The 23,433-nt window shown below is 39.9% G+C and overlaps 1 long non-coding RNA gene across 1 annotated transcript; it reads left to right on the top strand.

Annotated features, from left to right (window-relative positions):
• The first annotated feature begins 17,093 nt into the window (after positions 1-17,093).
• Positions 17,094-23,141, top strand: LOC113047330 (uncharacterized). The gene is made up of 3 exons (XR_003276244.1): positions 17,094-17,177; positions 22,513-22,551; positions 23,067-23,141. It is a non-coding gene; the product is annotated as an uncharacterized LOC113047330 (long non-coding RNA).
• The last annotated feature ends 292 nt before the right edge of the window (positions 23,142-23,433 follow it).

Below are 23,433 nucleotides of genomic sequence, written 5' to 3'. Positions count from 1 at the left end.
AGTAGTTTTCACGATGCTAAATAGTCTACTAAGGGAACCAGTCTCTCGAGACTGAACTCTTGTGTAATCAGAGCTGCTGGCTCGGTGCCCTGAAGCTGCGAACCAGCAGGGGACAGTTGAACTAGCTGCTAAAGAGTCCCTCATGGAGGTAAGCACCGGTGAGTTTCCGGGCAGTAACTGAGAGAAGCGCTCGCCAGAAACTGCTGCGCCATAGAACACGGGCAGGGTTGGCAGATCAATCTCCTGAGGGCACTGAGGAGAGGTGGGCACCGTTTAATGCAGTGTACACCGCTCTTCCCCAGAGGGGCATGTCCTCCAAGGTTCTGAGCCAAAGCATCAGGACTCTCAAAGCTGAAGTCTCCTACTAGGAATGACGGCCCTCAGACCCACATTGTCTGCTAGGAAGACTCGATTGACCAGAGCCTGCTCAGACCAGGACCCAATGTAGCACACTTGGCAGGATGCAGGTTCAGAGCAGCTCGAAGCCTTTGGCCGGGGAGTGCCACTCTGACTCTAGACGAGAAGTGACACCCCAAGAATGAGGAGCTGGAACACGATAGGTTGGGAGTGCTCCACCGAGCAGCTCCTGCTGACCACCTCAACCTCCTCAGAGGAAGGGAGGTAAACATGTGCTCTTACTCAAATGTTATATCCAGTGAGCTCCTGTATATCTAACTTCTCAAAGTGAAATAAATGTCTTTATATTCCTCAAAATTAAAAGCCATCAAACAATCAGATGAGTAAACACGGTCTGGCTTGTGATACAATTCATATCGAAATGATATATCTAACTTCTCAATCAGATGAATACTGAATTTAATTCCTCAGAATTAAACACAAGTAAACAACCAGACGAGCATACATTGTCTAGCATAGTAAGGTTCATATCAAGAATCAAAAATTATTACTAACTTCTCAGTAGTCAGATAAATTACGGAGGGGAGGACCACAATGTGAGCTTCCAAAAAAAGCAAAAGCAAAACCCACGATCTAGGGGTGTAACAGTACGTGTATTCGTACCGGACCGTTTCAGTACAGGGCTTTCGGTACGGTGCACGTGTGTACCAAATGACCAAACGCAATATTTTGTGAGCGGAACATATACATTTGCATGTTTCCAAATGAATATATTCAGTGGTGGAAATCTCCGCGTTCTGCACAAATCCCGCCCTGCAGCTGATTCTAAGGCCGGCGACACACTGGCTGCGTGGCGTTTCTGCTGCATGTCAGTTTCGTGGCGCCTGCTTCGCGTTTTCTGTGTCTTTACAATCGTGCCTGCATCACTACATCACTACAGCTAGGAAAAAAAAACGATTGTAATTCAAACGCAGCTCCTGTCAGCATTTAAACAGACCTTTGCCCTTAATTCCGATCGGTCCAACGCAATAACGAAATCTGAGCAGGTCGAAAAACTAATGCTGAACTTTAATCGTAATCATAGTTATTTATTTATATTTTTCATTATATTTTAATATATGATATTGGTTTGAGACTGAGAGTATTTTATTTAGTGGAGAACTTTGCAGCAGTATTTTATTTCTTATTATCTTTTATTTTATATATATTTTATTAAAAGTTTTTTTGAAAGTGTAAACAAATTGTTAAGAATAGTTTATTAGTAATAAACAACCTGCAGTTTAATGTTTGCATTTCTTTCCCTTACTGTACCGAAAATGAACCGAACCGTGACTTGAAAACTGAGGTACGTACCGAATCGTGATTTTTGCGTACCGTCACACCCCTACCGCGAGCACAGCCACCGCTCCGCTCCGGCTCGGCAAAAGCAGGACGGGAACCGCGAGAAACACTAGTGAAGGCTCCCTCCTCAAAGAGAGCCTTCTAAGAGTGAAACAAAGCAGTAACAAACGGTCGCATCACGGGCCGTCAACTCCCTCGAGAGCTGATTCTGATTCTACATCCAAAGCCGTATCTAGAGCCTTTACATTCTTACTGTCCTCAATTAAAGTTTGGATACGTGTCTCTAATTTTGAAATCTTCTCCGTAAACCTAACTATTTCCCTGCATTTATCCCATTTGAATCAATCGAAGCAGACAGAGATAGATAAACTATACATGTGGCAAGTAGTGCAAATAACAATAGTAGGAGAAGCCATTACTCACCATGCTTGATGGAAGATTCTTACTAAAGTTGTTTGATGAACTTTTGAAAAGCTGGGGAGAGTAGTGAGAGAGAGCAGAGGAGAAAAGAAAACAGCGATTTACACGAATGGAAATACTATTGACAAGCTAATGAGTGCTAACTTGATGCAGGTGCACTGCACTTGCAGATTTAGAATAAAAGCGAAAGATCAAATTAGCAGTCAGATTAGATTGATTGATAATATCAGAAATATGGTGGCAATTAAGTTATATTTGATCACTTTAAACAACCAAGGGTGATAATAAGATTCTAACCAGCAGCAAGGCAAGCAGGAAGGCGGAAGGTAGTCTAAACTCAAATAGAATATAGACATTTTCACAAATAGAACACAGAAATAAAAACAGTATAAATAAAAAAATAAACAACAGTTCTTTGTTAGTCATAGTAAGTGCGAACAAACAATAAGTGCTCTCTCAATATTCAAAGTCAAATAGAGACCAATTTTTTTCAAGCATGATCCAGAGAGAGCTATAGACAACTACAAAACCTATCATAACCTACATACTTATAACAGCATATGTTATGTAGCCTAATTTGAACAGTTTGCAACTAGACGGATGCACTGTTACTTCCTCTACAGTCAAAAATCTTTGTGTTATATTAGACAGCAACTTGTCTTTTGAAAACCATATTACCCTTATTACAAAAACAGCATTATTCCATCTTAGAAACATTGCCAAGGTACGAAATATGTTATCTGTTTCTGATGCAGAAAAGCTAGTTCACGCATTCATGACCTCTAGACTGGACCATTGTAATGCAATTCTAGGTGGTTGTCCAGCATCTTCAATAAACAAGCTATAGGTAGTCCAAAATGCAGAGGCTAGAGTCCTTACCAGGTCAAGATAATATGATCATATTACCCCAATTTTACAGTCTCTGCACTGGCTACGTATTAAGTTCCGTATCAGTTACAAATTATTATTACTTGCCTATAAGTACCTAAATGGGTTAGCTCCATAGACTGTATAAAAACATGGACGTAGTATCTGTGACATCACCCATAGAGTCCTGAAGAGTGTTTTTGAAGCTTAAAGTGTGCGGAGCATATTGTTGCCATCTTGGCAGCGCATCACCACGCGACTCTCCCAGACAATCGAAAATGGGCAAAATGATGGGAGCTGATTGTTGCAGCCACGCCCACCTAGCTCATCAGCAGCGGCAAACCACATGTGACTCAAGTGACCACACCCTTAATTATGCAGAAATTAAAGGCTTAGTATAATTTAAACAGATGAGATATAAAAAAAAATCACCCCCCTCACAGTTGTCATGAAGGGCAAAATTAGCTATACTATAAACATGTTTTTTTTCTACTGTAAAGTTGGGCATTTTAATTTGGGGAGTCTATGGGATTGACTCCCTTTTGCAGCCAGCCTCAAGTGGCCAGTCGATGAATTGCAGTTTTAGTCACTTCCTTGTTGGCTTCACGAGAGGGAGAAGGAAGTTGGCGCTTGGTTAGCTCCTGTGTACCTAATAGGGGTTGCCCTGACTAATCGATTAGTCGACTTCAATGGTCTGCCATGACGCTTTAAGCCTGACGTCGACTAGTCGTCGGTCCTATAGAGGGCGCAACTAGATAAATCTTTGAAAGACTTCCACAATTACGCTCCATTTCCCAACAGTTAAAATAACAAATACATACATACTATGAAAGCACTCCACATGCATATGTGATTATATTACTGGACACTCGAAACTGGACAGGAGAACACACATTCTAAACAGCTTATTGTACAGGTAAGTTCATCGCTGTTCTAATCTAATGTGCTTCTGTACTGTAACACACACATAGGCTACAGACTCATTCAGGCTACAGAATCATTCAGCGTGGAAATGTACTGTCAACGCTGTTCTGTGATTTCTCAATAAAATTTCTTGGAAACTGAAAAGTTCTATAATTTATTTCTTAATAACTAAATCCCACAGCTTCGGTAGTAGAGATGCTCCCGGGTAGAATTAATTCACACACACAATCGCTCTCACTAATGTGTTCATAAGAATGTAATCTTTACTTTGCTACTTTATCTGTATCTGATTTAAAACGAGCAGAAATCTGTGAGAAATATAACGACCCAAAGACAAAATAACTGATAAAAAGCAGCACGGGCAGCGCTGTGTCATATATGCCATAGCTGTGCACAAGGTGTTTTTTTTTTTTTTACAGCTCCCAGCTTATGTTCATTAATGATGTCATTAGCAACTAGTCGACTTCGACTTAACTTTCATCACATTAAAGTCGACTTGAAAAAATCACTAGTCGTTCGCTGGATTTAGGAGGTAGAGCTTTTTCACATTTGGCTCCCAAAACTCTGGAATAGCCTTCCTGATAATGTTTGGGGTTCAGACACATTTTCTCTGTTTAAATCTAGATTAAAAACACTTCTCTTGGGGGGTGCTGTGGGTGCTGTAGAGTTGAACACTTGTTTTGTCAGCTGCGTGATTAGTCTCGGTTATTTATAAAAAATTTCATTGCGTGAATATTCTCGGTTATTTATACAAAATTTCCTTTTCATCTAGATAGAAGAGTAGCTCAGCCAAAAACGTTACCTTGCTAGAATGAGTCTGGACAAATATTTGAACAAATCATCTGGTATTTCTTTGCGGAGGGCGAAAAAAGCAGCACTTGGAGATGCAAAAAAGCAGCGGAAGCAAAAGCAATGTACGCATTGTTGGCTTACCGGAGGACACGGAGGGATAGTAAATTGAAGGCTGGTAAATTGAAACTGGAAAGAGCTCACCATTCCCTCGCTCCAAAGCAGGGGCCACCATCCTCAAACCTGTCATTGTTCAATTTTATAATTTCCAAAACAAACAAAGAGTGATGGCAGCCGCCAGTAAGCACGTCACACTCAACAGTAAGCAAGCGTCTTCGCAAGACACAGACACTCTGAGAGTCTCCTTTTTTAACGATTACTCAGCGGCTGTGGTGCAGAAGAGAAGAGCATTCAACGAGGTCAAAATTCTTCTTTGAGAGCTGCAGATGGATTATGCGCTGCTCTACCCTGCCACACTTAGTGTCAAAGTTGGCCACTTGAGCAAGAAATTTGTTTCCCCGGAGGTGGTGACTGCTTTTGTCAACTCTCGACAAGTACCGGCTTAGTTGTGGTGTAATTTTTCAGTGGTCATGGTTTAGACTTTGAGTTATACTTCTTATGTTTTATGACTGCATTAAGAAGAGACCGACAGCGCAGTTCTGCAGATGACTGATTTATGCTGAGCTGACGGTTGGACTATTTTTGGGTGTTCAAAAAGAATACATACCGAGTTAAAAACTGTGTTATTGAGCCAATAACCACTTCAGATCATAGCCCAGTACAAATGACATTTGATTTGGGATTGGAGTCGTGTATGAAATATTGGAGAATTAATATTTCATTATTGACAGATGTTAATATAAGAGAAGAAATAAGGTTAGTAATAATGAAATATTTTGATTGAACGACAATGAAATGGTCTCACCTACTGTTTTATGGGATGCAGGAAAAGCCACAATAAGGAGGAAATTAATATCTATAGGATCAAAGTTAAAGAAAGACAGGCTTAAAAAACAAGTAGAATTAGAAACTGAAATCAAGTGATTAGAAAATGAACATAAACGAAGTAGAAAACAAGAAATTTTTAATAAACGTAAAGAAAATAGAACCAAGTTAGATGAGATTCTAAGCTATAAGTGTCACGGTAGGAAATCCATTGTTTCCACTTACATACGAGTAAAAGTACTTCAAAATCAATCCTAAATGTAACTGGAAGCCAGTGTAAGGACCTGAGGACTGGTGTGATATGCTCAGATTTTCTGGTTCTAGTTCTAGTCAGAATCCTGGCAGCAGCGTTCTGGATGAGCTGCAGCTGTCTAATGGTCTTGTTGGGAAGGCCAGTGAGGAGCCCATTACAATAGTCCACCCTGCTGGTGATAAAGGCATGAACAAGTTTCTCCAAGTCTTGACTGGAAACAAAACATCTAATTCTTGCAATGTTTTTTAAATGATAGTATGCTGATTTAGTTACTGCTTTGACATGACTACTGAAACTATGGTCTGTCAGGTGACGTCCTAGGGGAGGGGGTACTGTCACGGTAGGAAATCCATTGTTTTCTCCGTGTCATGTTTTGCGTTTGTATTTGTACCTACGTAGTCTCCATGTGCTCGTTTGGTTGATTGTTGTCACCTGGGTGTTGATTGTCTCGCTCCAGCTGATCCTCATCTCCACTCAGCTACTTATACTCACTCATCTCTCTGTCTGTTGTCAGATCCTCATTCATGTTACAGCCTCACAAGTTGGATTACCGTCTTCCGTGTTCGTGTTCTGGATTGTGTTCGGGTTGTCGTCTTCGTGTGAGTGTTCCGGTCTGTTTCTGGGTTCATCCATTGACCGTCTTCACATTCACCACCGACTTCACCATCCAGCACTTCTCACGCCACCATAGACCTTCTATCACCATTGCCTACATTCTGGACTCAGTTTTCATCGTACCCATTGCTGTGTTTTACTACCATCTTCAATAAACCATTTCTGATTGCCTGCATTTGCTTCCTCCTCTTTTACGAGTCGTCACAGTAGGATCTGACCATCATGGAAGCAGCAGGCGATCGCTCCCCATCTCATCTGGAGGAATTTCTGCAGGGAGCCGTTGGTCGTATGGATCGCCAAGACAAGGCGATAGATGAGATGGGTCGAGCTTTCCAAGCAATGGTGACGAAGGTGTCCGAGCTCGCTCTCCAGGCTCAACAACAACAACAACCGCCACCGGCTGCGCCTCCCACGCCACCCACACCGCCGATCGTCTCCGGGGGGATTTCCCAGTCCGAACCACGCCTCCCCATTCCAGAGAAATATGCGGGTGAGCCTAAGTTTTGTCGATCATTTCTGTCACATTGTTCTCTGCACTTCGCCCTGCAGCCCTGCACGTTTACCACCGAGGAGATGAAGGTGGCATTCGTCTTGTCACTACTGACGGGGAGGGCTGCCCTCTGGGGGACGGCGGTGTGGGAGAACCAAGACAGCTGCTGTGCCTCGTTCCACGCCCTTTCGGAGGAGATGAGACGGGTCTTCGACCGCTCCGTCGCCGGGAGGGAGGCGGCTAGACTTCTCACGGACCTACGTCAGGAAGACAGGTCCGTATCGGACTATTCTATCGAGTTCCGCACCCTGGCGGCGGAGTGTAAGTGGAACGAAGAGGCGCATTGGGATCACTTCCTGCATGGGTTGGCTGACCGCATCCAACAGGAGATCCGCGCCGTTGAACTCCCCACTTCTCTCAATGGTCTGATTGACCTCGCCATCAGAGTAGACAACCGACTCGACCAAGCCGACAGACGGAGGGGGAGAGCAGTTCTCGCGACCAGACCGGAGGCTCAGCGTCAGCGCTCAGAGGTTGCGGTCAGCCCACCTGGAGATCTTGAACCCATGCAGGTGGGGTGAGCTCGGCTCTCCCGGGAGGAGAGGATCAGGCGGAGATCCCTGGGACTGTGTTTATACTGTGGCAGCCAAGAACATCACATCCAGCGCTGTCCGGTAAAAGACCAAGCCCGATAGTAAAACTGAGGCTACTATCGGGTGGGATCTCTGCTAGGAAGACCTCATCTACATCGACACTCCTTCCGGTGAGTCTACGGTGGTCCACCCACGCACTCGATCATCACGCTTTGTTGGATTCTGGGTCCGAGGGTAGTTTCATGGACTTCAAGTTTGCTAATAAGCTCAACAATCCTCTCACCTCCCTCAAACACCCCATTGCACCTTTTGCACTCAACGGACACAGACTGCCAGTCATCACACAGACCACTCTACCTGTTTCTCTCATCACATCTGGTAACCATACGGAGGAGATTTCATTTTTCATCACGGACTCACCTCTATCTCCCATTGTTCTCGGTCACACCTGGCTCCATAAACACAACGCCAGGATCGATTGGCGCCTCGGATCTGTGGTTAGCTGGAGCGAGGAGTGTCATTTGTCTTGTCTTTTGTCTGCTGGTGTTAATGTTTCGGAGTCTGTGTTTCAGGGGGAAGCAGTGGATTTAGCTAACGTGCCCGCGGAGTTCCCAGACCTGAAGGAGGTGTTCAGTAAGTCTCGGGCTGATTCTCTTCCTCCTCATCGTCCCTATGACTGTGCAATAGAGTTATTGCCAGGTACTTCTCCGCCTAAGGGCAAGTTATATTCTTTGTCTATTCTAGAGACGGCGGCCATGGAGAAATATATATCCAGTTCTCTAGCAACGGGGTTCATCCGCCCTTCTTCTTCTCCAGCGGGGGCGGGGTTCTTTTTTGTGGGAAAGAAGGACGGATCCTAGCGACCTTGCATTGACTACCGAGGGTTGAACAACATAACGGTAAAGAATACCTATCCTTTGCCGCTTATGTCTTCAGCTTTTGAGAGGTTGCAGGGAGCGTCCGTTTTCACTAAATTGGACTTACGTAATGCTTATCATTTGGTCCGCATCAGGGAGGGGGTTGAGTGGAAGACTGCCTTTAACACCCCTAGAGGCCATTTTGAGTACTGCGTGATGCCTTTCGGGCTAACGAACTCGCCGGCAGTCTTCCAAGCACTCGTTAATGATGTGTTGCGAGAAATGGTCGATCTGTTCATATGTTTACCTGGATGACATATTGATTTTTTCTTCGTCTCTCCAGGAACACGTGCAACACGTACGACGAGTGCTTCTGCGGTTGCTAGAGAATGGATTGTTTATCAAGGCGGAGAAATGCGTTTTTCATGCACAGTCTGTTTCTTTTCTAGGACACATCATTTCGACTGAGGGTGTTCGCATGGATCCTGAGAAGGTTAAGGCTGTGGCAGATTGGCCATCCCCAGAGTCTCGCAAGGCCCTGCAGAGATTTCTGGGGTTCGCCAATTTTTACCGGCGTTTCATTTGCAATTTCAGCCAACTAGCCGCGCCTCTGACCGCTTTGACCTCCCCTAGATTGACGTTCAGGTGGTCAGACGCAGCCGAGGCTGCGTTTGCCAAACTGAAGAGCTGCTTTGTTTCAGCTCCCATTCTCGTCACCCCTGATCGCTCACGTCAATTCATAGTGGAGGTCGACGCGTCAGAGGTGGGGGTAGGAGCAGTGTTGTCCCAGCGCGCATCCTCAGACGGAAAGGTGCATCCTTGCGCATATTATTCTCACCATTTATCTCCTGCGGAGGTTAATTATGACATTGGCAATCGAGAGTTGTTGGCAGTCAAACTTGCACTGGAAGAATGGCGTCACTGGCGTGAAGGGTCCTCCGTGTCATGTTTTGTGTTTGTATTTGTACTCACGTAGTCTCCATGTGCTCGTTTGGTTGATTGTTGTCACCTGGGTGTTGATTGTCTCGCTCCAGCTGATCCTCATCTCCACTCAGCTACTTTTACTCACTCATCTCTCTGTCTGTTTTCAGATCCTCATTCATGTTACAGCCTCACAAGTTGGATTACCGTCTCCCGTGTTCGTGTTCTGGATTGTGTTCGGGTTGTCGTCTTCGTGTGAGTGTTCCGGTCTGTTTCTGGGTTCATCCATTGACCGTCTTCACATTCACCACCGACTTCACCATCCAGCACTTCTCACGCCACCATAGACCTTCTATCACCATTGCCTACATTCAGGACTCAGTTTTCATCGTACTCATTGCTGTGTTTTACTACCATCTTCAATAAACCATTTCTGATTGCCTGCATTTGCTTCCTCCTCTTTTACGAGTCGTCACAATAAGGCAGAGGGTGCCCTTAGGTTTATCAATAGAACATACTATGAATTGGGAAACAAGGCTAGCAGGTTATTACCATTTCAACTACAAGAAAGCACAAGCTAGTCGAACAATTCCTAAAATTAAACAACCTAATTCCAGTGATGTAGAAACTAGTCCTAAAGCAGTGGCAAATACCTTTGCCAAATACTATGAACAACTATATAAGGGTCAACATCAGGAATCGAAAGAAGAAAAAAGACATGATTTCTTTAAAAATCTTAAATTAGGCAAGCTGACAATGGATGAAGCCTCTGCGTTAGTAGAGCCAATTAGAGAAGAGGAGGTGAAAGAAACAATTATTAAATTGAAAAATAACAAAACGCCAGGAATAGACGGGTTCGCAGGAGAATATTATAAAGTGTTTGTCGATGACCTCACTCCGGTATTATGTAAATTATATAATTATGTGTTAAATTCAGGGAACTCTCCAGAGGCATGGTCTGAGGCTATCATCACAGTCCTACATAAGGAAGGAAAAGATCCGCTGCAGTTTTCTAGTTATCATCCTATTAGACTCCTGTGTATGGGTTATAAAATACTAACATCTATTTTAGCAAAAAAGAGTACAAAAACATATTAGGAAATTAGTAAAACCAGACCAGACGGGGTTCATTTCAGGTCGCCAAGGGACAAATAATATATGAAGAGCATTAAACCTGCAGTCACAAATGGCAAAGGGTACTCAAACATCAATGCTTCTCAGCTTAGATGCTGAGAAAGCATTTGATCGTGTAGATTGGCAATTTTTAGAACAAACATTAATTTAGATGGGCTTCAGTGGAAAATGTATCTTCTGGAATCCCAAAACAAAAATTAGAGTAAACGGACACTGCTCTGACTTTTTTTAATATATAGAGAGGCGTAAGCCCTTTATTCTCTCTCACCCATTCTCTTTGCTCTCAGTATCGAGCCTCTTGCAGAGGCAATATGACAGGATGTCCAGATTGAGGGAGTTGAGGATGTGGAAGATTTTTATTAGTAAGATTTTAATCAATCAAGTAACCAATGTGAACCTAGCCATTTTTGTTGCTAATTATTATTCCATTATAATCTTATAGGTAAAGTATAGAAAGGAATTTGCCTACTTGCTGGAATGTACAAAACTGATGAGAAACATATGGTCAGACATATAGACAGGGCCTTTCTTTATAATAAATCAAGCAGGGGGACTCTTCTCGCTAGGGAGGTATTAAAATTGTAATCATAAGTAAAAGTTTGACTATGTGGAACCGCCCCATATAGTGTATATAAGGAGATACCAAATAACATTCGAGAGATCTCCTTGCAAGGAACTCTAAACTTTATACTCCTTGAAATAAAGTCTTTTCTTCTGAGAGAAAAACCCCAGACTGGGTGTGCTTCTTCAGAGAACCGGCAGACGACACTACAAGGGTGGGGTGGGGGGATTTCATAAAATTTCCCTTTTCGCTGACGATATCCTACTTTTTGTAAAACATCCCCTTACCTCAAAACCTTGACTAATGCAATGTCTAAAAGATTATGGAGACATTTCTGGATACAAAATTAATCAAAACAAATCAGAGGCAATGATGGTATCAGGAATCTGGCCCAAACAACTAAACGAGATGGTGTCATTTCACTGATCTAAACAAGGATTTAGGTATTTGGGGATTATTACATCTGAAATTACAATACTTTTTGAGGCAAACTATAATAAGCTATAGTAATGGCCGATTCGTGAACGAATTGTTCAATTTAACCGGTTCTTCTTAATGAACCGGTTTAACCAGTTCACCAAATCGAACTGAATCGTTTGAAACAATTCACGTCTCCAATAAGCATTTATCCACAAATTACTTAAGCTGTTAACTTTTTTAACGTGACTGACACTCCCTCTGAGTCAGAATAAACCAATATCCAGGAGTAATTCATTTACTCAAACAGTACACTTACTGAACTGCTGTGAAGACCGAACTGAAGATGAACCGAGCCAGGTAATGAACGAACACGCCCACTGCTGGAGCAGTTCTCATTTTCGAGTCAAGAACTGGTTGCTTTCGGTTAAACATCGGAAAGTGTGATAAAATAATCTTTTTTTTGGATGTTTTTGGATGTTTTTGGATGAATGTTTCCAATCTGTATATTGTATATAATGTATAGGCCAAATGGGTTTTCAGGGAAGTTGGACAATAATTAAGACTCTAAAGATTCTTATGTTTAATAGGAATAAGGGATGATTTATGAAATATCTGTACTGTATTTATAGTTAATGATGACACATTCACAAATTGAGTTTGTAGTAAACTGAACATGAACACGAGTAGAGCAGCTGATGACACTGAACTGCAGCACGTGCCGGTTAGAGCGTTTCTCGTTCTCGAGTCAAGAACCGGTAGCATCGGTTTTCGGATCATCAGTACACAGAACCGAAAACCATTTCTTTTGGACGCGTCCGATTCTACAACCGAGGAGCTGATTATACTGCGCCTGCATGATTCAGCGTGAAGCCAACTGACTCACAGCGTGTCTGAACCGAAGTGATTCTTTTGGTGATTGATTCTGATTCTGTGCTAATGTTATGAGCGCAGGTAATCCGAGGGATTGGATAAAGGGCAATCTGGCGAAACGTAAGTTCATTTAATAACAAATACATGGCAATGGATTATGTTTAGTAAGTGGATCATGGTTTCTGCGCTGATGACACCTAATTTATTTACTTTATATCTTCAAGACTTAAATCCTCATATGCACATTATTGCTGTTACTGTATTTGGGTGTTGTTGCAAAACTCAAATGTAAACTTTTCATGATTATGAGGTTTTTAACTGACTAGAGTTATGATTACTGACTTTATATTATTTAAATGTTTGTTAGACGTGACGCCATTATGTCGTTGCCAATGACGTCATTACGTCGAGCGTAAAAGAACCGCTGAACCGTTTTTTTTTTCGCCGAGCAGAGTGGCTTATGAGCACTTCCCGACCTCCCGATCATTTTTAAACATGTCTAAAAAGTTCGTGAGCTATCGGTTTGAATTCGTGCCATTTGTGCTGTTGAATGAGCCGATTTGTTGATTTATCTGAAGTTGACCAATCACGAACTAGGAAAACCACAGAAGAAGAAAGACGAAGATGGCAGCTGAAGTCTGACAGGAACAGCGAGCGCTGTATGATGTTTCTAGCAACGTATTCCAATGCCTTTTTAGTTCTCTCTCGCTCTCTCTCACACACGCATATGTAGTTTACAGGGACTCTCCATAAACGTAACGGTATTCTATACTGTATATCCCCATACACTACCTCTATCCATCACGAAAAATGCATGTTTAAAATTTCTATTAAACACCGTATAGTATTTTTTAAAGTCATTTGGTTTACGAGAGCACATTAATTGTCCTTATAAACCATGTTTACATTTTAATACCCATTTCAGATATTTATAAACCATATAGGCCTACAAGAACACACACACAGGGTAACCAAACGTCCCGGTTTCCTATTGCTGAAAAATAACCTGTACGTGTAGGAAACAGTCACGGCTCGTATCAATATTTTATTTGCAGTTATGAGAGAGGGAGAGCAGTTATATTAGGCACGTTCCACTTGAGGCACCGCTGCACGCACAGAATGATCACCTGTATGACATCACAGTACCGCGAGAGCGATTCGAATGCATTGGATATGTGTGCTCTCATACCGCTCTCGCGGTAATGTCATACAGTGATCCTTCTGTGCATGCAGCGCTGCTTCAAGTCGAACGCGTCTATCAACTTCGTGCGATTGCTTCTGGAATTCGCAGGTTGTAAAATTGTGTCGTATATCATGTCGTCCGTACAATTTTCAGATAAACTCACTCTTCGGACCATCCGAATTCGCACCGTGTACGCCCGCCTTGAGGAAAAAGAAAGAATTGGCAAAATCCCAAAGGGTTTAGAACAATATTTTATCACAACTTCAGAAAAACACCTTCCTTTTGGTAAACATATTTCTCATCTTTATAAAATATTGTTAAAAGACATGGTTGGAAACACTTATAATATTAAGGAAAAGTGGGAAATAGAAGCTAATACAGTAATAATGGGATAAACTCTATTATAGGTGCCATACAGGAATTAACAGTCAACAGTGGAAGGAATTTGACTGGAAATTTAAAATACGCTATTTTTATACTTTGGTTATCTTAAATTTTGTAAATGACTCATCTGCTGCTTTTTGCTGGAGAAAATGTGGTAAAACAGGTGACCATACAAATATATTTTGGGACTGTCCAGTAATCATTGGTTATTGGAAAAATCTTAAAGAAGAGATGGAGAAAATTGTAAAAAAAGAAGTTCCCTCAAATGTACAGTTTTTCTTACTGGATGTTATATCATTTGATGTTTACAATGTTGACCAAAGATACATCTGTACTAGTAATAATTGCCAAAAAAAGCATTACTGCTAATTGGAAGTCTGTGAAATCACCAACTGTAACTAAATGGAAACAGAGACTAAAACAGATTTATAAGATGGAAAAAATGACTGCATCATTACAATTGAAAACTGAACTCTTTAATCAAAGATGGCACATGGTTAAAGAATATTTAAATTATAATTTATTTATTTTATTTTTTTTCTCTCATTATATATCTTATATCATGATATGGTTGTGTATTAGTGTAACATGTTTGTTGAGATGTGAACATTCATATTAGGCGCAGCTACACATGTATACAGAATACCTATATTACAATTTTTTTTTATTAGTTTTGTTATTTTATCACTTCTGTTCTGTTCTGTTTTGTGGAAAATATAAAAAAAAAAGTAAAAAAAAAAAAAAAGGAACTGTAAAGTTTAATCATATATTTGCTAATAACTAAACTCTACAGCGTCACTACTACTAGAGAGACACTGCCATGTAGAAATAATTCACACACACAATCGATCTCACTAATGTATTCATATGAATGTAATCTGTAAAGCTCTCAACGGAGACGGTCGCATTTCTTTCCTCTCCTCCCTGCCTTCCCTGCTTCGCTTGTCTCTTGTCTCGTCTACTTTGAGAGACTCTCTCTACTCTGCTTTCCTAAACTGACACATGGATTTGATTAATTGGCCTCTCAATGCAATTGACACCATCTTCTCGACGAGAAGCCTGGGTTCGGGGGAACCTGACTGCCCTGCCGGAATGTTCACAGCTGGCTACACGATGGACGCGTGGGTGAATTGGCTGGTTGTGTGTCTGGCGGCTCTTTCCGTGGAGGACATTGAAGACATCTACCTATTCGGAACCATGATAACAGGTATCCTGCTGATTGGATTAGGCTTTGCCCTGGGTTATCGGAAAATTTAGAAGACGGGAACAGCTGTTCAAAGCCTCATAAGGCTGCCCGTCATGATTGAAGCAGTGGGCAGAGCGGCAATATTAGCCGCAAAGCTCACGGCTTTGGGAAGGAAATTGCAGAATTTGGAGAACACAAATGCACAATGAAACTACAAATGCACAATGAACAATCATAAGGACCGCCAAATGAAATGCGGCTACTAGACCAAACAACTGATATCTTATCTTCTTTCGGCTTTCTCTACCAGCACTGGCCTTGACAAGCTTGAACAAATCTCCCGACAAGCATTGCAGCAAGACTTTCTCTGTCCCAAAGACACAATAACTGATTAAAGCTGTTATAGGAGCAATGGGCTAGTTGCATATCACTGCCATCTAGGATTTCCGATCTTGCGAGTGTGTGCAAAGATACTTCTGGTTGTGCTAAACGCCAGTGCAGAGATCCGGAGAAGTCCAAATATTACCTTCTATATGTTTACAGGATTTATAATATCACTTCAAATGCAAATAAGATATTCACTGCTATTATTACTATACTATAAATGTTAACTGAGCCAGTGGATTTGAAACTTGTGTATGTTTGGGTCTGGTGAATTAATTAAATACACTAATGTTCACTACTGTCCACGAGATGAAAGTTGAACTTGTGTGTATACATAATGTATTTTTATCTTACCAATTATGTAAATGTACAAATGACTTATTTCTCGAAAATGTTTGTATTACATAGATTTTTTTTGTTTTTGAAATATTTACCTCATGAGACATGGGCGGTGACTTATAAGTTTCCATTTCTCAACTGTGCACATACATCAGTCCGTTTCATCATTATTTTCACAACATATTTAATTATTTTACACAGGTAACTAATACATAACTAATTTTAATATCTGTTCTATCTGATAGTTAATGCAAAAGAATAGCAATATACAGGTGCTGCTCATAGACAGTATTTATTAATTAAAATAAAATAATAATGATTTATGGTGCAGATATTTCACAAAACAAACATTGATTAAAACACGCATGAATGCAAACATCTATCTTTTAATTAATGCAAACCTACCATAATTACCTTAGGTTTAATTGTACAGTTACAGTCATAAATTATGTTATCAAATAAAGTTAATAAAACATACTTTATCAGAAATCTCTATGCGTCTCGTTTGACAATTAGAAACCGTGATCTTACATAACAGTCAGAACAAAATCAGCTCTTTGAAATTAAAAGTATTTGCATATTTGAGTGGTTTGTGGACCTGACCTGACGCTGATCCCCATAAATAAACAGAAGAATAAAGCAATCTCTGCGTTGTATCTTGATTAATTTCCACACAGAGGTACGTGAAAATGTAGGGAGGATGTTTCCCCATGTTTTTTATATACCCACTATTCACTGTTAAATTTGAAAATCATTAATTATATACATTTAGCCAAGTGTCGTATGCAAGTTTCCCTTACAGTGAATGCGAGCGTCGCAAGACTGGAAGAATGCATACACTCGTTTCACTGAAGCTCACCGGCGCCATGTTGTGCACCTTTTACAGCTCCATAAGTATTTGTTCATTAATGATGTCATCAGCAACTAGTCGACTTCGACTCGACTTTCATCAAATAAAAGTCGACTTTAAAAAATCAGTATTCGTTCAACCCCTAATATATATAAAAGTGTATATACAATAAAAGCAGTCAAAACTAACAAAAGAGCAACAATATATATATATAAGTGCAAATGACAAGTCTCGGTTAGCCTAAATGTAAAATTGTGCCCAGAATTTGCATTATTCCGATAGACATGAGGACAAGGTAAACAAATACAGTGTGTTTGTTTGAAACATGAGAGACAGTCAAGTTTGACTGAAGGGAGGAAACCAGGTTGGTCATGTGATTTAAACAGATCATCCACCATAAAACGAATATCACTCACACTCTTCATCCTAAAGAAAGACAGACTCCTTTAATCAGCCATGAAGAAGCTCTACAAGTGCCTGTGGATCTTACTGGGTAAAGTACAACATTCATGTTTCTGCTATTTTACTATATTCGTCAAGAATCGGCTTAAAACACATCTCTTCCATCTTTATTTGATCCTCTAACTTTAACACTCACTATTCTAATTCTATTCTTTAAAAAATCCAACTACCTTTCTAATCTTTTTATATTCTATTTTCTTTTCATTTATTATGCAATTGTACAGTATTGTTCAAAATAATAGCAGTACAATGTGACTAACCAGAATAATCAAGGTTTTTAGTATATTTTTTATTGCTACGTGGCAAACAAGTTACCAGTAGGTTCAGTAGATTGTCAGAAAACAAACAAGACCCAGCATTCATGATATGCACGCTCTTAAGGCTGTGCAATTGGGCAATTAGTTGAAAGGGGTGCGTTCAAAAAAATAGCAGTGTCTACCTTTGACTGTACAAACTCAAAACTATTTTGTACAAACATTTTTTTTTCTGGGATTTAGCAATCCTGTGAATCACTAAACTAATATTTAGTTGTATGACCACAGTTTTTTAAAACTGCTTGACATCTGTGTGGCATGGAGTCAACCAACTTGTGGCACCTCTCAGCTGTTATTCCACTCCATGATTCTTTAACAACATTCCACAATTCATTCACATTTCTTGGTTTTGCTTCAGAAACAGCATTTTTGATATCACCCCACAAGTTCTCAATTGGATTAAGGTCTGGAGATTGGGCTGGCCACTCCATAACATTAATTTTGTTGGTTTGGAACCAAGACTTTGCCCGTTTACTAGTGTGTTTTGGGTCATTGTCTTGTTGAAACAACCATTTCAAGGGCATGTCCTCTTCAGCATAGGGCAACATGACCTCTTCAAGTATTTTAACATATGCAAACTGATCCATGATCCCTGGTATGCGATAAATAGGCCCAACACCATAGTAGGAGAAACATGCCCATATCATGATGCTTGCACCTCCATGCTTCACTGTCTTCACTGTGGACTGTGGCTTGAATTCAGAGTTTGGGGGTCGTCTCACAAACTGCCTGTGGCCCTTGGACCCAAAAAGATCAATTTTACTCTCATCAGTCCACAAAATGTTCCTCCATTTCTCTTTAGGCCAGTTGATGTGTTCTTTGGCAAATTGTAACCTCTTCTGCACATGCCTTTTTTTTAACAGAGGGACTTTGCGGGGGATTCTTGAAAATAGATTAGCTTCACACAGACGTCTTCTAACTGTCACAGTACTTACAGGTAACTCCAGACTGTCTTTGATCATCCTGGAGGTGATCATTGGCTGAGCCTTTGCCATTCTGGTTATTCTTCTATCCATTTTGATGGTTGTCTTCCGTTTTCTTCCACGTCTCTCTGGTTTTGCTCTCCATTTTAAGGCATTGGAGATCATTTTAGCTGAACAGCCTATCATTTTTTGCACCTCTTTATAGGTTTTCCCCTCTCTAATCAACTTTTTAATCAAAGTACGCTGTTCTTCTGAACAATGTCTTGAACGACCCATTTTCCTCAGCTTTCAAATGCATGTTCAACAAGTGTTGGCTTCATCCTTAAATAGGGGCCACCTGATTCACACCTGTTTCTTCACAAAATTGATGACCTCAGTGATTGAATGCCACACTGCTATTTTTTTGAACACACCCCTTTCAATTAATTCAACTAATTGCCCAATTGCATAATCAAGGTTTTTCGTATATTTTTTTATTGCTACGTGGCAAACAAGTTACCAGTAGGTTCAGTAGATTCTCAGAAAACAAATGAGACCCAGCATTCATGATATGCACGCTCTTAAGGCTGTGCAATTGGGCAATTAGTTGAATTAGTTGAAAGGGTGTGTGTTCAAAAAAATAGCAGTGTGGCATTCAATCACTGAGGTCATCAATTTTGTGAAGAAACAGGTGTGAATCAGGTGGCCCCTATTTAAGGATGAAGCCAACACTTGTTGAACATGCATTTGAAAGCTGAGGAAAATGGGTCGTTCAAGACATTGTTCAGAAGAACAGCGTACTTTGATTAAAAAGTTGATTAGAGAGGGGAAAACCTATAAAGAGGTGCAAAAAATGATAGGCTGTTCAGCTAAAATGATCTCCAATGCCTTAAAATGGAGAGCAAAACCAGAGAGACGTGGAAGAAAACGGAAGACAACCATCAAAATGGATAGAAGAATAACCAGAATGGCAAAGGCTCAGCCAATGATCACCTCCAGGATGATCAAAGACAGTCTGGAGTTACCTGTAACTACTGTGACAGTTAGAAGACGTCTGTGTGAAGCTAATCTATTTTCAAGAATCCCCCGCAAAGTCCCTCTGTTAAAAAAAAGGCATGTGCAGAAGAGGTTACAATTTGCCAAAGAACACATCAACTGGCCTAAAGAGAAATGGAGGAACATTTTGTGGACTGATGAGAGTAAAATTGTTCTTTTTGGGTCCAAGGGCCACAGGCAGTTTGTGAGACGACCCCCAAACTCTGAATTCAAGCCACAGTACACAGTGAAGACAGTGAAGCATGGAGGTGCAAGCATCATGATATGGGCATGTTTCTCCTACTATGGTGTTGGGCCTATTTATCGCATACCAGGGATCATGGATCAGTTTGCATATGTTAAAATACTTGAAGAGGTCATGTTGCCCTATGCTGAAGAGGACATGCCCTTGAAATGGTTGTTTCAACAAGACAATGACCCAAAACACACTAGTAAACGGGCAAAGTCTTGGTTCCAAACCAACAAAATTAATGTTATGGAGTGGCCAGCCCAATCTCCAGACCTTAATCCAATTGAGAACTTTTGGGGTGATATCAAAAATGCTGTTTCTGAAGCAAAACCAAGAAATGTGAATGAATTGTGGAATGTTGTTAAAGAATCATGGAGTGGAATAACAGCTGAGAGGTGCCACAAGTTGGTTGACTCCATGCCACACAGATGTCAAGCAGTTTTAAAAAACTGTGGTCATACAACTAAATATTAGTTTAGTGATTCACAGGATTGCTAAATCCCAGAAAAAAAAAATGTTTGTACAAAATAGTTTTGAGTTTGTACAGTCAAAGGTAGACACTGCTATTTTTTTGAACACACCCCTTTCAACTAATTGCCCAATTGCACAGCCTTAAGAGCGTGCATATCATGAATGCTGGGTCTTGTTTGTTTTCTGACAATCTACTGAACCTACTGGTAACTTGTTTGCCACGTAGCAATAAAAAATATACTAAAAACCTTGATTATTCTGGTTAGTCACATTGTACTGCTATTATTTTGAACAATACTGTATGTGTGTGTGTGTATGTGTAAAGACCTCTAACTAGCTTGCTCTATTTTTTTTTTTTTATTCTTTCTGTTTTCTTTTTATTTATTATATTAGTCAAAAACCCATCCTACGTGTACTGTGTTAACCTAACTGAGACTTGTTATAGCACTTATATATCATTGCTCTTTTTGTTGTTTTTGATTGCTTCCACTGTCTTCATTTGTAAGTCGAGTTGGATAAAAGCATCTGCTAAATGAATAAATTTAATATATATTCACAGTAATACCTACGCTGAGTTTTCTGTATTTTTTTCCTTTGTTCAGAAATATTAACTCGTCCTCTAAAGTGGATTTACAGTATATTATAAAGTGTTTCTGTACTATTTCTGTCCAAACTAACCTAAACAATCAACATCAGTTGCTGTTTTGTACATTCATGCTTGTCTATAATTAAGTTGTTTTTTAAACTACACGTGAAAATATGTTCAAAGTTATTTATTTCTGTGATTTAAAGCTGAATTTTCAGTTAATCCAGTCTTCAGTGTCACATGATCTTCAGAAATCATTCTTTATGCTGATTTGCTGCTCAAGAAACATTTCTGATTATTATCAATGTTTAAAACAGTTGTGCTGCTTCATATTTTTGTGGAAAACGTGATGGATTCTATTTTTCAACATTCACAGATGAATAGAAAGTTCAAAAGACCAGCTTTTATTTGAAATAGATTTATTTGTACATCTCTTTTGTCAAATGATATTTTTCTCGCATTCAAAATGAAAAACATATTCAAATTCTGAACGAATTATATTTAGCCTAGAAAGTGCGCAAAGAGCAGTTCCTTTATAATCACTAAAAAGTTGTCACTTCAATTAATCTCACAAAGTTCCTTTATAATCAGTGAACCTCTTATTTACATCGTGTTACAGTGAGGATTCGTGAGCGTGCGAAAAAAAATTGGCTTTTCGAACCATTTTGAACTGCCAAAATGAACTCAAAGCGAAGTTAATTTGGCCTGATTTTATTTGAAATGACGTCATATCAATTCCTTTATTCAATTCCGTTTGAGGTATAGCGGGCCTTTAGCATTGGCTCTGATCCAAAAGGGACACAGAGGTCACTCAAAGGGGTTGTGAAGCTGCAGTGTGGTTCTCTCCTAGGCAGTGTGGAGCCACCAGATACTTGGCAGAACTGGCTGATGACTGTCGTTTGCTGGAGACCCTTCACAAAAATTTTATGTTTCTCACTTTTTGCATGAGACTCAGTGCCCGTACACCCAACGTTCCCAGTATAATTGTTTTTTTGCATATTGAGCAGTAGGCTTCAAATACGATGTTAGCAACCAACCTTAACTAAGCCCAAAATTCTGTTTTTTCAAGCCAAGTATCGTTAAACTTGCACTTCCCAATAGCTTAAAGGTAAAATCCGTTTTACGTCTATGGTGTAATCCAAGAGAAATTTGCGCCAATAACAGAAAGCTGATTGGCTGTTGCATGTTGGTCTCATTTGTAGTCGTAATAGAGCATATTATTTTTGGACTTGCGAACAAAAGATCGACAACACCACAGGGAAAAAAAAATTCTAAAGTGCTGCAGAAGCATTGAAATGAGCATTCGAGGTAGCGCTACATGGACAAAGGAAAATTAAGACCTGTTTACAATTATTTAAGACCTACAACAGCGAATTTAAGACTTTTTAATACCTAAAATTTAGATTTTTTAATTTTTGACTTTTTAAGACTTTTTAATACCCCGCAGAAACTGTCTACTTTACCAGACAAATCTTATGTTAAATATTTGTGTATGTAAATTGTTTGACAGTCTTAATGACTGTTTGTCCCTAATGTCTGATAATGATTCACAGGAACGTGTCCTCGTCCCACTTTTGATTTCATTCTTCTCCTTGATGTTGGATGAAACCATTGACACATGAATAATTATCTGTATTATTGTCAATGTTTTCATCCAACATGCTCATTATGCAGATTAATGTGTTATGTTTCCATTATCATTCAGACAATGTTTTGATTATTAGCGGCAATATCAAGGTGAATTAAATTAAAAATGCTCATTTGAATGTGATTCAACAAAACCTGGTTTTCACCTTTTTTTTCTTCAGGGTTTTTATTGATCGAGGAAATGGCACGTGGACAAGAAGGTGAGAAACCTTCAGTGTTTTAACACTTTTGTTCTGTTTTGTCTGTTAAATGGTCAGATGTAAAAGCTCTGATGCAGTTTGATGACCAGTTTTATAGTATTTCTATTGTTATAGTTCCCTAATACTGGATAGACTCAGAAAGTCCGAAAATTAACTTGTTATTAACCGGCAATATTTCCCTCAAAATTGGATCTTTCAGGAACAGCCTTTACAATTTTTTTTAATGTCAGATTATTCTGCTCTTTGTAGAATATAACATACCAAACCCATCATGATATATCGGCCAATATTAGTAATATAGTAAGTAACAAATGATTATCATCCAAAATAATAATTACAAAAAAATGCTCACTATCATTCTTTTACCTTTGCGTTTTAAATTCTTGTCGCTGTTTTGCATCCTTAACCCTTAATTTCTGACTCTGTGTGGACATGTTGCTGATAAAGAGTTTGGTAAAAGTCTTCTGCAGTAGTAGATGACTTCTTATTGACCTTTATCCATTAAATTTTTCCAGAGAATGCAGCACTATGGGGCAAAACTAGTCAGTCATCAACTTACGCAGGCTCTGTACCTGAATATGCTCTTGATGGGTTGTTAAACAGCTGGACCCACACTAATGAAGAGACCAACCCGTGGTGGAGAGTGGATCTACTGAAAGTATACAGAGTGAACAGAGTCACCATCACTAATAGAAATACTAATGCTGAAAGGATAAATGGAGCGGAGATTCGTATCGGGAATTTTCTTGATATTTATATCAATACCAAGTGAGGATTTCTTTCTTATGATTTGATTTCTGTGGCTGAAGTGAAGGATGAACAGAAATGGATAAAAGATAATTTTTATGTCTGTAGATGTGGTGTGATTTCTACTCTTGGAGC

Source organism: Carassius auratus, chromosome 28 (genome assembly GCF_003368295.1).
Source record: "Carassius auratus strain Wakin chromosome 28, ASM336829v1, whole genome shotgun sequence".
Taxonomy (NCBI): Eukaryota; Metazoa; Chordata; class Actinopteri; order Cypriniformes; family Cyprinidae; genus Carassius; species Carassius auratus.
Note: the sequence above shows the minus strand (reverse complement) of the source record. Positions and strands in the feature narration are given on the sequence as shown.